Source organism: Phaenicophaeus curvirostris, chromosome 25, assembly GCF_032191515.1.
Source record: "Phaenicophaeus curvirostris isolate KB17595 chromosome 25, BPBGC_Pcur_1.0, whole genome shotgun sequence".
Classification (NCBI taxonomy): domain Eukaryota; kingdom Metazoa; phylum Chordata; class Aves; order Cuculiformes; family Cuculidae; genus Phaenicophaeus; species Phaenicophaeus curvirostris.
Window position 1 is genome coordinate 5,233,136 of NC_091416.1, and position 10,090 is coordinate 5,243,225.

General features: G+C 45.1%; 1 long non-coding RNA gene across 3 annotated transcripts in view; it reads left to right on the forward strand.

Moving 5' to 3' along the window:
* Positions 1–9,376, forward strand: part of LOC138730918 (uncharacterized) — a 42,650-nt gene extending 33,274 nt beyond the window's left edge. For all 3 annotated transcript variants that reach the window (XR_011339112.1, XR_011339111.1, XR_011339110.1), the window contains one exon: positions 8,460–9,376. This is a non-coding gene — a long non-coding RNA (uncharacterized lncRNA). The remainder of the gene's footprint in view (positions 1–8,459) is intronic.
* Positions 9,377–10,090: the final 714 nt, after the last annotated feature.

Here is a 10,090-nt window from a genome sequence, read left to right on the forward strand (position 1 = left end):
GGAAGGGGATGGGATGCTCTGCGGGTTCCTCCCGGGAGCTTAAAGGATTATTGGGGAGGGGGGAGCAGGGCTTGGGGGTGCAGGGGGTGGTGTGCGAGGCTGGTGGCGGAGGGAGCCGGGTCCTTATTCTGTTCAAGATTTAAGTAGGCATGCAAGGAATCTCTAGGATAGTTGGCAAAGGGCGAGGGTGGGGAGGGAAGAAGGTGGGGGGGGGAAGGATCCAAAAGAGTCTGTAACCAGACACTGAAGCTTTCCAGGAGTGAGAGTGTGTGAGAGAGACGGAGACAGAGCGAGAGGAAGAGAGGGGGCAGTGTGGTCTAGTACATTTTCATCTGGTCGTTGATTTGAGCCTGATGCTTGCTGTCCCTCAACAGCCTCCCTTGCCTGTATTTTTTCTTTCCCCCTCTCCTCTCCTTTTCCTTTCCCTTCTACTTCATCGAAGCCTAGGGGAGCCAGTAAAGATTAAATGTGCTTTCTAAAAGGCAGCCACTTCATGCAGCTATGTCTACTCCCCCCCCAGCTACCCCTCACTCCCCCTTTTTGAAATAAAAAAAAAGAGAGAGAGAGAGAGGGGGAGACAGAGCGGGGGAGAAGGAAGGAGGAGGAAGAGGAGGAGGACTATAGTTTAATGATGTCGGGACTGGCTGATCCAGAAGGAAGGAGGAAAAAAAAAAAAAAAGCCAACCAGAAAAAAAAAAAAAAAAAGATTTGAGATCCTGGACGAGGAAGGACTTTGGTGAATGGGCTCAGACTGCTTGAGGTGAGAAAAGGAGCGGAGTGAATGATGATGATGATGATGATGATGATGATGGGTGCGGGGAAGGGGGCGGAGGGGGGGGTCGGCAGCCTTTTTCTGGATTTTAAACTCAACCTCAGCGGGACCTTTGGGCTTCTCCCCGCTGGGCCCGAGGCGGTGGCAGAGACGGGGTGGAGGGTGCAGCTGTTACGTTATTTATTTGCGGGGAGAAGGGGAAAGGGAGAAGCGAGAAGGAGGTGGCGGAGCGGGGATGGGATCCTTCTCCCCGTTATGGCCGGTGAAAAAAAATTTCCATTGGCTGGGGTGGCACAAGGTGCTTGGAGAGAGGAGCCGGTGCAGGATGGAGGAGCCTCTTTTGTGTGTGTGCGGCGCTGGCGGGGCTGGGGACCCTCCTCTCCCGGGGACAGCGGGGTTTTTCCCTCCAGGTTTTTCCTCTCTGGCCGGGATGCTGACAGCAGAGCTGCCCCCGGGCTGGCTCCAGCCCCCCCGCTGATGGAAGCGGACCCCCCAGCCCCTTAATCATCATCATCATCATCATCACCATCATCATAACAACAGCATTGGTGGGGAGCGCGGAGGAGGGAGGAGGGCGGTAAGCGAGGAGCTGCGGAGGAATTTGGTTCTTTTTTTTTTTTTTTTTTTTTCTCCTTCCCCCCCCTCCTTTTTTTTTTTTTTTTGATATATTCCTTTTTTTTTTTTTTAAAAAAAAAAAAAAATGTTTTAAAAATGCAAGCGGCTCGCCCGGCTGCACACACCCACCCACCCACCCGTCGCCTCCCTCCCCCGGCTCTGCGCACTCCGCACACTCGCAAATCGCTCGCTCGGGGTGTCAAAACCCTCCGGGCACCCCCAGCCCTGCTCCGGGCACTGCCCCTACCCCCCTACCCCTAACCCCAAACCCGGGGGGCCCTCCCGCTTCCCCCCCCCCCCCCCCCTTTCCATCCCTCCATCCCTCCATCCCCCCTCTCCTCCTCCTCCTCCTTCTCCTCCTCCTCCTCCTCCCATCCCTCCATCCTCCCGCCTCCCCTCCGCCGGGCTTTTCCCCCCTGCTCTTGGCGCTGGAGATCGGAGCCTCCCCCGCTTCCAAATGGTGAGTTTTCTACCTGATTTTTTGCCTCTCGGCTCGGGTTTTTTCGCCATCCGGAGGGGGCGGGGAGGCGGCTCTGGATGCTGCTTTGTGCCAGGCGGCTGGAGGGAGCGAGCCTGCCCTGTTCCTGCTCTTATTCCCGCATTCCTCTTCCTCCAAACAATGAGAATAATTCCGTCACTGCCCCAAACTTCCCTGCCTTTCTCCCTCTTCGTTTTATTTCAATGCGGGGACCGAGCGCGTTATTTGTCGCGAGCGACCGTGTTGGAAGCTGTAAGGAACCTGCCTTGTCATTTTTCTAGAAAACGATTAAAAATGGAATGTATTCTCTCAACAGAGGGTCCTTAGAGAAGCTCTTTCCTTCCACCTGTGTGTCCTGTTTTGTAATCTCGAGCCATGAATTGCCTGCTCTTCTTTCCCTCTTCTTCTTCTTCTTCTATTTTTTTTTTTTTATCCCTGTTGTTTGTTTCATTTTATTTTATTTTGCATTCGCCAGAACTAGTTCGTTGCGCCCCTCTCAATCCCTGAGACCCTAACTTGTGATGTTTAGCTTTTAAATCCACGGGTTAGGCTCTTGGGAGCTGTGAGTTGTGCTTTGACATCTTTATTTTATTTTATCGAGATATCCTCCCTATCTCTGTATATATTTGTGCGCGCGGGTGTATAGAGAGAGACGGATGCACACACATACAAATAGCATTCAGTAGACCTTTTAAGGGAAAAAAAGAAAAAAAAAATCATTTTTTTCCTCCGTAGGGTCGATCGGCGAACCGTAGGGCGGTGGTTGTGGCCGTTTACTGTACAAAAAAAAATAAAATAATAATCTCATCTCAAATTAAACCCCGGGGTTTGAACGCCAAAGAGATTTTTGTGTGTGTGTGTGTCTATTCGAGGGATAATTTTACAGCGGATGCAGATATGGGGGTGTCTGTGTGTGTAGACATAGAGTGATTATTATACGTGTGTAGATAAGATAGACACGATAGGGATGCATGTAAATACAGATATTGAGGTGTGTGTGTAGGTACCACATGGATATGTGAGGATAAATGTGGATATAGGGAAATAAAACCTGATATATATATATATATTGACATATAGAGGTATAATAACATACATGCCTGTGTTTTCAGATGGAAAGAGAGATTTGCCTTGCTGCAGGCCACTGCATAGAGCATCTCTCTCTCTCCTTTTCCCCCTCCCTCCTTCTTGAGAGCAGCACAGAGTACCCTGAGAGCGTAAGAGTAACAGCTCGGTACATTGGTGCTTGACCTCAGCTGAAATCCCAGCATGCCTCATGCTTCCAAGTTTAAAACCGAACGATTAATCTTGGAAATGTGCTCTACGGACACACACGGGAGGGGAAAAAAAAAAAATAAAATAAAAAAAAATTAAAAAAAAAAATTGGGGGGGGAAAAAAGCCAGGAGATGGGTTGGATCTTACAGAGCGTTAGGTTAAAAATAAACTAAAAGAATAAAATGGTTGCGTGTGCCGAGGGTTGGAAGCTGCGGAAAAGAAATTCTGAGCAAATGCTGGAGTTTTTTTTTTGTTGTTTTAGTCCTTTTTGGAGAACTTGCAGCTTTCCTGCTTTCCCACTCAAAATTATGTGTAAACCAGAATTGTTAAAAAATGTTTCCTGCTGCTGTTTTGTCTCTATTAGATTTTTTTTTTTCTCCTGTTGCTGTAAAATGAATTATGGTTGGAACTGTATTTCTGATCTCTGTTCTGCAAAGGCGATTTATGCCAGAGTTACTGTACCTTGTTATGGCACCAAATTCCTGTTCGATATTTGAATGCGAATGTTTTTCCTTAACCCACAATGCACCAAAGATGAATTGTCGGTGGAACATTTTGGTATCTCATAGCTTAGGATGCATTTCAGAGTAATCGAACTGGAAAAGGCTGCTTGTTTGATTATATATATAATTTTTTAGGTGCTTTTTGTTGACGCTGTAATTTTATCTCCGTAAAAAAATGCCGAGAAAGCCTTTTAATTCTGAATTTGTGTATTGTTCGCCTTGCAAAGCGAGAAACTTATTGCGAGTTGGGTTTATTCTCTTATTACCTGGAAGCAGAACACGATGCGCTGGACCTTTGTCCACTAATTCACCTCCGAGATAGCAAAAAAAAAAAAAAAAAATAGGGAAAAAAAAAAGAAAAGCGGGGGTTGACTTCAGAAGGTGCTTTTTTTAGGGCTTTTGTCTGCCTGGGGGCTCGCTGGGTGCCTGTAACACCTGGAATCCCCCCCTCTCTGCATCCTTTGGCGCTGGGGGGTGCGCTGGGAGCCCCGCTATTGTCTGCGCGGTGCGGAGGAGGGGCGGGAGTTGCGCGGGGCTGCGGCAAAGCCGGGGATGGAGAGGAGGGAGGAGGAGGAGGAGGAAGGAGGAGGAGGAGGAGGAGGAGGGGGGGGGACAGAGCTGAGCCCCGGCGCGGTGAGGAGCATAATTGGGAGCCGGTTCCATCGCTGCCAGTCTAGACTCGCCCAGACACATCAATTAGAGGGGCTGGAGGTTTAAAGGGATAGAGAGCGCGGCTGGGAAGGGCCCTCCCGGATCCGCCAGCGACGGGAACGGGAGGGAAAAGGGTCTGGAAGAAATAAACGAAAGAGGAAAACCTAAAAACGGACCCCCCCGCTCTCCTCGCCTCGCTTCTAGCGAGAGAAAAAGAGCAAATAGCGGCTGAAAGGGGAGATATTTTCGCTCGAAATCCCTCGCGCACGCGGGTCCGTGGGGTTTTTGAGCCAGATCCGTGCAGAAATATCACCTTTAGGGAGGCTTAATGACATTATAAATAGCCGTTAAATAGACATTATAAATTATTATAAATAATTTCTTCGTAAACAAGTAAGAATCAATCCGAGCAACATTGGTTTGGGTTTTTTTTTTCCCCTCCTTCTGCAGACAAAAGAAGGGATATTGCATTTAGTTTTACTTTATACCTAGAGCTATAATAAGGGTTTCTTCTCTCGAAGTTACAAAGCTCCTCCAATAATAATTTCATCAGTCTCTATAGTTGTATATTTTCTCTGGAATAAAAGGAAGCTCTGGACAAAAAGACCTTTTTTTTTTAATCTTAAGAGAAAAATGGAAAAGAAAATAAATATTAGGCATTATTTTAATTAAGAAACAGAATAAATCAGGCTTAGTAAGGATTGAAAATCTTATTCAACACTAAAAATAATACCAAACTGGGACTAGTTTCAATTAAAAGTCTATCTAATGTGCTCTAATGGCATTTAATATAACATGATCCCAAGTATTCTGTGCAATATCTGATGCAAATAATTAAAATGGGGGAAGATGAAGAAAGCAAGACATTTTTTGTTGTTTTTTGTATTTATGATTTTAAAAAATAACGCAGGATTTTTAAAACTCTGGCATCTGGGAGTTTTGTCTGAGCAGCAACTAGCGTTTAGCTCTGTGACTTTGACCTCGTTGGAGCTTAGCTGGAAGTTGCTTTCCCAAGTTGAAAGGCACGGGGTTTGGTGGCAGTAAAAGGTAGAAGAGGTCCGAGGCATTCTGCACTTTTCCATTGTTGCTCTTTTATTTCAAGGGTTTTAACGTTATTTCAAGTTCCAGAGGAGTGCAGCTCAAAAAAATGGAGACTTACTTTTACTGTCTGTCTTTTCCTGAATCGTTTCCAAAGGGCTTAAGGATTTATTGGCCCAGATACCAAATTATAGCTGGGATCCTGGGTAGTGGCTAGCGCTGATTAGATGATTGATTAATTTCTAATCAATTTCTAATTCGAAACTTCATTCACATTATAAATCCTTGATATTAACAATGCAGCTTATGTTGAAATCTGATTGCAGCCTCTTCACAAAGTCATATCAACCCACCCAAAATGCTGGTTGAAAATGGCAAAATAGACTTTTTTTATTGTTGTTGTTGTTGAATTTATTAACTCTTTGATTTCTGCAATGAATTCTTTGGCTGTGCTTCAGTACTTTAAAGCACTGAAGTGTTTATTCATAGTATGTTTGCGCACAGCCCCCAATAATAATACAAGATACTCTATACCCAGATGTAAGGTAAATGTCAACCCGCACCTCTACCCGTTGCTATACGATTTTGACTATTTTAATGGGCATTTTCCTTTTGTGCTGCCCTAATTTTGTTCACTTTTCTGCGGGTGAGGCAGGACGCAGATGTGCAGTTAAGGAGTTCAAACCGTGGGCTGACAAAAGGTACCCGCTTCCCAGTTTCTCGGCACGAGGTTGGTGCTTGGAAGAAGAGCCTCCTTGCCAACTGGACCGCGTTCTCGCTCCTCTGCCCTTTTCCCAGGGCTCAGAAGGAAAGAGCATCCCAGTTCTTCTTCACTCTTGGGAACACACACATTGTTTCAATAATCCAGGCAATAAATGCTAATTAGTAATGCTTAAGGACCCTACCAGTCAGCGGAATTATCATAACTTACCTCTTCCTTGTTAAAAAACATTCCTTGCTGGTTTAAAATTTTTTTGAAGCCAGGTCTTCTTTCCTTTTTCTCTGGAAAGAATTTTGTGTTGCGTTAGCAGTACAGATATGGGTGTGCTGTAGCTCTGAAACACGTTTTGCGTATTGGATAGGGAGCTGGAGCTGGAGAGAAACACGTGTAAAGATTTTCCCACACCTAAAAATTTAGTTTAAAATGGCTATTTTCCCTTTTCTGTCCCTCCCCGCTCCCCCATTTCTCCAGCACCGCCACCAAAACCCACTTGCAGAGGGAGAACAAAGGAAATCGCCAACTCTAAAGACGTCGTTAAGTATTTCAGAGCAACAGCACGATAGAGTGTGTGATATGACAACATATTCTATTGCACAAAAGTAGAGATAATTAAATAATTCAGTGGTATTCTTGGCTAATTAGCGCAAAGATCTTTCAGAAGCCATCAAGAAAATGGATCTCATCAAATCTAATAATATGCTACATTTCCCCAAGATCGGATATTTGGTTGCTAGTGCTTCACCACCTGATACAGTAACACAAAAGGTTACAAGTAGTTGCACAGTTAATTGGGCTGTTTCTCCAAATAATGGTTTCTGCATAAGGTGGTTCAGTGTCTAGAGGAAATGAATGCGTACAATGGGAATTTTTAATATTAGTCAGTAATAGAGAAAAAGCTCATCACTTCAGAAAAGCCAGATCTATTAGAAATGATCCATTAAAAAGATTAAATTATCAGCTAGGAGCCATTCTTGGGTTGATTGTGATGGGGCTGAATCAGTTTGATGTGGAATTGGAGAGCGACTGCTGGAGTCTGAGATCTTTTTATAGTTAATTGGGGAGCTAGATTGTCCTTTTTCAGCTTCTCTCGATATTGGGAAACGCGTGGCAGAATCTAGGAAGGGTCTGGGACCTCTGGTTTGATGTGGGGGTCTAAGTCCAAGGCCAGGGCATTGTCTCACTTGCTGATGGTACAACCTCCATTGTCATCAGCGGAGCTGGTTTAGGTCTTTAGTAAGATGACTATGGCTATTATGCCAAGCAAACAGTTTTTCCTCTAGATGCATGAGTGTTTTAGCTGGAATCAGTGACTGTAGATGTCGATGAGCACAATCCAGGTTGACAATCTGCAGATCCTATACAGGGGAGCAGGCTGCATGGGCAAGGACCTGCAGGGCATCGATATTGCTACTGGAAAGCTCTGTTAGGCATGTTCTCAGTAATTAGGTGCATCAAATATTACTCAGAATATCTCATTGTATTATTCAGACTATCTCGTTATACTCCTTTGATCCAAATGTATACACAGGTTCATGTGATGCATTTACAAACTGTACTTTACTGCCTCTCTCTTTGATGCAGCCAAGGTTAATTTTTCCTCTGCCAAACAAAGGAATGTCTGAAAATTTGACTTTGCTGTTTCAAGTAAAATGTCAGCATGCAGCTCACCCTTTAATTGAGGGGAGGGGCTGTGCATCAGTCTTTTAGACACAGCAGTGGCTCTTGATTTCACCCTGGGCCCAAACTGAATTTTATTCCTGTGTTACAGTTGTGGTGCGGATTGATTCCGTGCTCTCCCCAGACAAGAGATGCTGTGGGGTAAGATGCTGTGGATTGTAATGATTTGTTATGAATATAAGGCAGAACTCGCAGGCTTACCCTGAAATTGCACAGTGTCTAATCCAGTCTCTAGTCCATGGAGAGAGGCTTTTCCTTGCTCAGAAGAGGTGAAGGCTGATTTATACAAAGTAGATGGAGGGAATATGAAGGGAAGAGGCACCACAAAGTGATTTGCCCGAGGAAGCACAGTACATCATCAGCAAAGCAACAATTCGTGTCTCCGGGCATACAGAGCTCCTGTACTTACTAGTACACGGTCTTCCTCTGTGGAACTTTCCAGGTTGTGAATAAGGTTACCTGTATGCCAGGAGACCTTCTCATGTCCCCACAAATGCAGTCATGAATCAATATGTTATTTCTGTGAGCAAGTCATGCTTGGTTTTTATGTCACTTACCCAGAGCTCTGGCAACTGTATTCAATATACAAAGGTATATATATTTATATATATATGGTGTGTATATATATATATACAAGATATTTTCCGAGGTGAAAGATGTGTCTCTGCTTATCATGTTAGTCAAAGCGGCTGCAGAAGGCTGGAACTGCGATTGTTTTTATTTAACAGCCCTTCCCATGCTGTAGGCAATGGATCTCTAATCTCCTGGACTGAAATGTCTGGCACTTCTAGAATCATTTATTTGCTGGCCCTTGTATCCATGATGTTGTGCTCACAGAGCTCCACCTACAGCAGTGTCGTAACAGTGGGCTGATGGTACACTGGGTGTAAATTGTATGGTTTTTAAGGAGTGGGGAGGGCATAAAAGGACAAACATAAGCTTTGCTGTACAATATGTGCTTCTCGTGCCTTCCTCAAAGTAAGGGGTGGTCTCCAGCAGCAACTGTTGAAGGATGGCTTGGGCTTCTGCGAAACAAGGAGTAGATTAGCTCTGGCAGAGTTCGTTTCTCGCTGCTGACTCCCAGACCGTGGCTACTCATGTCAAAGAGCCATCGCGCTGACCGAAACCTGGTGCTATTTACTGTTTTGTGCCTTTGGAAGATGAGACAGACTGGATGCCCTTTGGTGTGTTGTATGGCAAAGAGGAGCATAAGCTAAGTCAGCTCCTGAGAGAAGTCTCCAAACAGCTCCCTCTGGCTACTAGAAGAAGTTGAACCGACAGCTTCTGTTCCCTAGAAGCTGTGCCTGATAATCACAGGCCATTATATGCTTCTCACTGGACTGCCCTGCTGGTAACTCCGCTTTTAAGATGAATTATGCAAGAAATGCTGTGAAGCATCAGACGTTCGGGAGCTGAGGATTGGGAAGAGTCCTCTCTCAGTGTATGAACTCATTTCTGGATAAAGTCTGAGACTCACCTGGATTCCAACTTCTCCGGAAAGGACAAAAAGTGGAAAGGATCAACCCAATGATCAGTGGACTTTATTTTTCCTGTGCATGTGTGCTTGTATCATGTCTGAACTTGCCAAGAATATACATGGTTATTCACAAGGAATCCAGTAAATGGTGAATCTGTAAATCAGTTACTTCAAGTGTCTTTGTCTCATTTGATTCCTCCTTTCCCCCAGGGTATCCTCTTGCTTTTAGAGCACCCAGTTGCCTTTGAGGAGAGGATGGAGTGGTTGGGGCTGGATTCTTCCTGGGACCGGGGGAGAATGCCAGGGAAACAGTACCAGTTTGGGAAGAAGGGTGGTGGGTTCATGGAGCACCTTGCACACAAGTGGATCAAAATTTGCCTTCAAATCTTTTGTCTTGTTGCATTTTGCACTTCACTATCTAGCAGGGTAAGGTGATTTAGAAGATATGTTGCATCTCACTGTTGAGAGCCCGTAAACACTGGAACCTCATGAGATCGGCATTTCTCTCCCCGGTATTTCGTAGGTTATTCAGAAATAACAGTGCAGCTTTGGCATAATTCCTGTTGTCCTTCATCCCCCTTTGATCTCTTTCCCGTGACCCAACAGCCCGTGTGTAGTTTTGGGATATAATGTGGATTTTGAAAGATGCTGGAGCACAATCGGAGGAGGAGGGAAGCCCTGGGTTTGAATTAGTGGCGTTCTGCTTGCTGTCTTTACATCAGCCTTCAGTCCCTTTTGGAATATATGAATAGAAGAGTTAAAAATAGTGATCAAAACCCAGCAAAACCATGACATTTTGGTGCAATTGCCAAAACTATTCAATAAGAAACTGAAGTTCCCATATTCCTCGGGCTGCCAAATGCTGCTGTGTGGAGGACTGGA